This window comes from Chenopodium album, chromosome 8 (genome assembly GCF_948465745.1).
Source record: "Chenopodium album chromosome 8, dcCheAlbu1.1, whole genome shotgun sequence".
In the NCBI taxonomy this organism is placed as follows: domain Eukaryota; kingdom Viridiplantae; phylum Streptophyta; class Magnoliopsida; order Caryophyllales; family Amaranthaceae; genus Chenopodium; species Chenopodium album.
The window spans coordinates 16,750,462-16,756,461 of NC_137841.1; positions in this window are offsets into that span (position 1 = coordinate 16,750,462).

A 6,000-nucleotide genomic window follows, 5' to 3' on the forward strand; every position below is an offset into this window, starting at 1 on the left:
ATCGACCCAAGATACTTAAAATATTCACTCATGGTTAAATCCTTTCCATCCAAACTCACCACTTTATTGCTTGTCCCCCTCTGAGTACCAAATTGACAAACAAAATATTCAGTCTTACGTACTTCGACTTAGCTTAAACCCTCTAGATTCCAACCTTTGCCTCCATTTCTCCAACTTGGCATTAACCCCATCCTTAGTTTCATCCACTAATACGATATCATCCGCGAACAACATACACCATGGAAGCTCATCTTGAATTGGTCTAGTTACTTCATCTTGAACCGTTGCAAAAAGAAAAGGGCTTAATGCAGACCCTTGATGTAATCCGATTGTAATAGGAAAATCTTTTTTCAACCCTCCACATGTCCTTGCATTTATTGACACATCCCGATACATATCCTTCACCAGGTCCACATACCTTCCTGGGATACCTTTCTTCAACATTTCCTACCAAAGCACCTCTCTTGGCACCTTGTCATATGCCTTCTCTAAATCAATAAACACCATATGAAGATCCTTCTTCTTTTCCCTATAAAACTCCATCATTTATCTTATCAATTGGATTGCTTCCATAGTAGATCTCCTAAGAATAAAACTAAATTGGTTATCCGAAATGCTTGTGCATGCCCTTAACCTATGTGCAATCACTCCTTCCCACAACTTCATAATGTGGCTCATAAGCTTGATCCCTCGATAGTTAGAACAATCTTGAGCATCTCCTTTGTTTTTATAAACTGGGACCTAGGTGCTCTTCCTTCAATCTTGCGGGATCCTTGTGGCCCTCCATATCTGTTGAAGCTTAAAGGTTTTGATGATGATGAACTTAAACTAAAGAAAACTCATCTAATAAAGGTCTTCAAGTGTTTGATTAGTTTAGGTCTAGTTGATCGTGGTGATGGAAGAAGTAACTGGAACTAAGAAGACATGAAGAGATCTTTATACAAAAAGTTAAACAGAAAAGAAGAAGAGTTCTCTAACAAGAACTAAGTTCTCTAACAAGAACTGAGTTCCTTAATAGGAACGTTCCCTAATAGGAACTTGAAGACAACAAGCTGAGGTGTCAGTTTGGGACAGTAAGTTCCTAAAGGAACTTAGTCTGCGTGAAGCCCAAGTAGCCTACCTGTACAGAAGCGCGGCGCAACAATATAATTTAGCTAAGGTTTTTATCTTCTAGATTTATTGTTAATATGTTAAGTAGGTTAAAGCATGAGATTTATTAGAAGCGTGACAAGTTAGCTTGGTAAATAAATTAATAAGAAAAAGATAAAAGATACGAAGTAGATTTTAGAAAAAGATTTTCTAAAATGTTTTATTTCTTAAAATCGGTTTGTTAAAAAGATATGATTCTTTTTAAGAATATCTTTCTATCTTATTTTCCGGAAAAGATTTTATTCAAATAAGATTTACTTAAAACCGTGTTTTAAAGATAAGTTAAGTTAACTTATTTATCTTTTAGAAAACCTACTCATACTTGTATAAATAGTAGAGATTGAAATGATTTAAGGTTTTTGTGAGTTTATGCGTGAAGAAATCACAGAGCATTAATTGAGTAAGTTTACCAAGATTCTAACCTTGTCATATTAGTTTCGGATTTCAAGCATAGCTTGCCTATCATATACTAGGTGTCACACACTTGTATTGGTTTAGGTTATTTGGGTGAGTTTGTTATTTTTTACATCGCATACAGATTGTGTACGCTTCTATGTGAAGCTGAGAGTTTTGTACTTTGGTAGTACGAGTGAATCTAAGTGTGGGACTTAGATTGGGTAGGATAGGGTCCTATTGAGTAGCAAGTTCTGTCTAGAACTTTTGAGTAAAGGTCTGTGTATAATAGGTTGTAACTTGGTGTTTTCCCTATTATAGTGAAGTGGTTTGTGTTTGAAATCCCTAAGGTAGGGTCAAGGTTTTACTTCCAGTTGGGCCCTGGAAGGTTTCCTCGTAAAATCTGTGTGTCTTTGCAAGTTCCTAAAAGTATTGTTTTATTATTCCGCGAAAAGTAGTCACTAGGAACTCACATACAATTCACCCCCCCTCTTGTATTATTCGTCTCAACTAACAATTGGTATCAGAGCAAGGTTCTCACGTGTAGGGGTGAACATGGGCTGGTTTGGTGCGGTATGAGTCTAAACCAAACCAAACCAAACCAAACCGCAAAATACGGTTTGGTCAATTTTCCAAACCAAACCAAACCATATTAGTATTGAAACCAAACCAAACCAAACCATAATAATGCGGTTTGGTTTGCGGTTTATGAGGAGACGACATTTTTTCCTAAAAATTGTCAAATATTAATAAAATTATAATAAATTTCAAATAATTAGCCCAAAAGGGATTGAATTATACTCCAAATTTTTAATAAAAATAACAACCAACTAATCAAGTGCTCAGTGCTAACACAATAACCCATAATAAAAATAATACATAACAAATTAACAATGGAAAAAAATATAATACAAATGTCCAAAAAAATAATTCATACTACATTATAGTTATATGACCTATTGAATTTTAAGTATTGATATTTGAGATTGAGTATAGATTATAGTAGTATACTGACCTTATAGTCTTCTAATGATTTTTCATTTTTTTTTGTTTTTTATTTTTTCATAATATATAATAACTATTTTAATTTATTTAAAAATTATATAAATATTAAAATCAGGTTTACTGGTTTACGGTTTGGTTTGGTTTATAATTTTTGAAAAACCAAACCAAACCGCAAACCGTATTTCCCAAAAAATCAAAACCAAACCGTATTTTTCCAAACCGTAAACCAAACCAAACCGCTAAAATGCGGTTTGGTCTGGTTTGGTTACGGTCCAGACCAAACTGTGTACTGCCCTACTCACGTGTAAGCAAATAACTTTGCCGAGTAAAGTTCCTGGAGAGATGAATTACAAGGAGAAACTTGAAGAAGGGTATTCCACCCAACGTCCACCCATGTTCAATGGTAAGTTTTACACCTACTGGAAGAACATGATGGAAATCTTCATCAAGGCAGAAAATTACCAGGTTTGGCGTGTTATTGAATCTGGTGATTTTGAAATAACGTCAACTAATGAAAAGAACGAGGTAGCTCCTAAACTTATTTCTGATTATGATAAGGAAGACTACCAGAAACTTGAATTAAATGCTTTAGCTATAAAGTATTTACATTGTGGACTTGGACCTCATGAACATAATCGTATCATGGGATGCAAGTCTGCTAAATAGATTTGGGATCTACTAGAGTCAACTCATGAAGGTACTAATGAGTTAAAACGTTCTAAGATTGACTTATTGATGTCTAGATATGAAAGGTTTGAAATGCAATCTAAGGAATCTATAGAGGAAATGTTTACTAGGTTCAATGATATTACTAATGAGTTGAATTCCCTTGGCAGACACATTCCTATTAATGAACAGGCAAGGAAGATCTTAAGGATCCTACCACAAGATGAACGCTGGAGATCCAAGGTTACTGCCATGTAGGAAGCTAAGGACTTTACTAAGTTCAACATGGAACAACTAGCTGGATCATTGATGACTCATGAACTTCACCTGAGTTCTAATAATGAAAGTTCCAAGAACAAGAGTCTTGCACTTAAGGCTCAAGACTCAGAGGAATCAGAAGTTGATGAGGAGGAGATGACAATGCTAGTAAGAAGGTTTAAAAGAATGATGAACAACAGGAGTTCGATAGGAACAAGAAGTACACAAGTTCCAGAAACACAACTTGTTTCAAGTGTGGGTCTTAAGATCATTTCATTAAGGACTGTCCAGTACAGGATGGTGATAAAGGAAAGACTAAAGGAAAGGAGAAATCCAAGGATTCAAGAGTCTACAAGCCTTACTTCACGAAGGATAATGTGAAGAAAGCTATGCTAGCTGCTTGGGGAGATTCGGATTCAGAGGAAGAAGAGGACCAACCATAAGAGGAAACTGCCCATATATGTTTGATGGCAAAAACAGATGAAAATGCAAAACTGAAGGAGCTAGAATATGAGGTATGGCTTTCTCAAAAAGACCTAAGACATTTCTCTAAAGAAAACTTAATATATGTTGTGTTGGAAATTCAAGAAGAGTTGAAAGAATTACATAGAGCCAAACATCAAAGTGATGAAGCTTTGGTAACTTTTAAAGAAAATAGTGAGTGGGTTGACGATATGAAATTTGATATTCAATATAGGTTCTTTAGTCTGTTTGATGATAATAATTATCTGAAAGAAACTGTAGACAGGTTGAAACATGATAATATAATGTTAAATGTGGAACTGTCCTTGATGAAACTCTGTCTTGATGCTCCTAATTCCGAAGTTCCTCCACTTGCTCAATATCCGAATTTTGAAAAACTAAAATCTGATTTGGAAGATCTAAGATCGGATAAGGCACGACTTGAGGGGGAACTTGAGAAAAATAGGAGAGGCAAACAACCTATAGAGTACAGAGTTCCAGATTGGATCACTAAAGCTCAAACCAAAAGAACAGAAGGTTTGAGTTTCAAAAAGAAGTTCCAAAAGGAAAAGAAGTATGTTGACCTGCCTAGTAGTATTGTTTGTTATTTATGTGGAAATACAAGACATAAACAAGTTAAGTGTCCTAAGAAAGAAAAGAGTACACAGAAAAATTAAAAACATGTAGAACAGATTTGGATCAAGAAGAATGAACCTACTCCTGTTACACAGGAACCTAAAGAAACCTGGGTTCCTGACACTAACATTTGATTTCTCTTGCAGGTTCCAGTGAGGGGGAACAACACTTGGTACCTCGACAGTGGTTTTTCTAAGCACATGATTGGAGACAAATCAAGATTTCTCTCACTGGATGCCTACTATGGGGGAACTGTGACCTTTGGTGATAACATGAAAGGAGATATAGTTGCTATTGGCAAAGTAGGAAGGTCAAGTTCCCATGCTGTTGATAATATATTTTTGGTCGAGGGTCTCTAACACACATTATTAAGTATTTCACAATTTTGTGACAAAGGTAACTCTGTAAGCTTTACTTCCAATAAATGCAAAATCATTCATAATGACATTGGGAACATTATTTTAGAAGGAACTCGTAAAGGGAACACATATGTCGTTGATCTTAACGAGGTTCCTAACAGCAGTTTAACATGTCTCAGTGTTATTGAGGATGATCCTCTATTATGGCACAAGATATTTGGCCATGCAAGCTTTACTTTACTTGATAAGCTTAAATCTAAGGAACTAGTGGAAGGACTTCCTTGCATTAAGTTCTTGCATTACAAAGTGTGTGATGCTTGTGTTAGAGGAAAACAGACTCGAATTTCTTTTAAGTCCAAGAAAATGGTAAGAATGAAAAGACCTTTGGAATTTATTCATATGGATCTATGTGGTCCTATGAGAATCCAAAGCAGAAGTGGTAAGAGATATGTAATGGTTATTGTTGATGATTTTTCAAGGTTTACTTGGGTTTTCTTTCTTGTTAGCAAAGATGAAACTTTTGATGAATTTGTAGCTTTTGTAAAAAAAGAATAGAGAATAACATCCAATCCATTGATTTACCTCAGATCAAATCATGGAACTGAATTTGAAAACTCAAAATTTGATGATTTTTGCACTGAGCATGGAATGGATCACAACTTCTCTGCACCAAGGACTCCACAACAAAATGGATTTGTGGAACGCAAGAATAAAAGCCTTGAAGACATGGCCAGAACAATGCTGATCTCAAGTGGACTGTCTAGGAACTTCTAGGTAGAAGCAGTGAATACAACATGCTATATTCTTAAAAGAGTATCTGTTAGAGCCATCACCAACAAAACTCCTTATGAGCTAATCAAAGGGAGAAAGCCTAATATTTCTTACTTTAGATCTTTTGGATGTAGATGCTTTGTTCATAATAATGGTAAAAGGAACGTGGGAAAGTTTGTTGAACCTAGTGATGAGGCAGTATTCTTAGGATATGCCTCTAATAGTAAAGCATATAGAGTTTATAAAAAAAGAACAATGTGTGTTGAGGAATCTGTACATATTATATTTGATGAAACTGAAC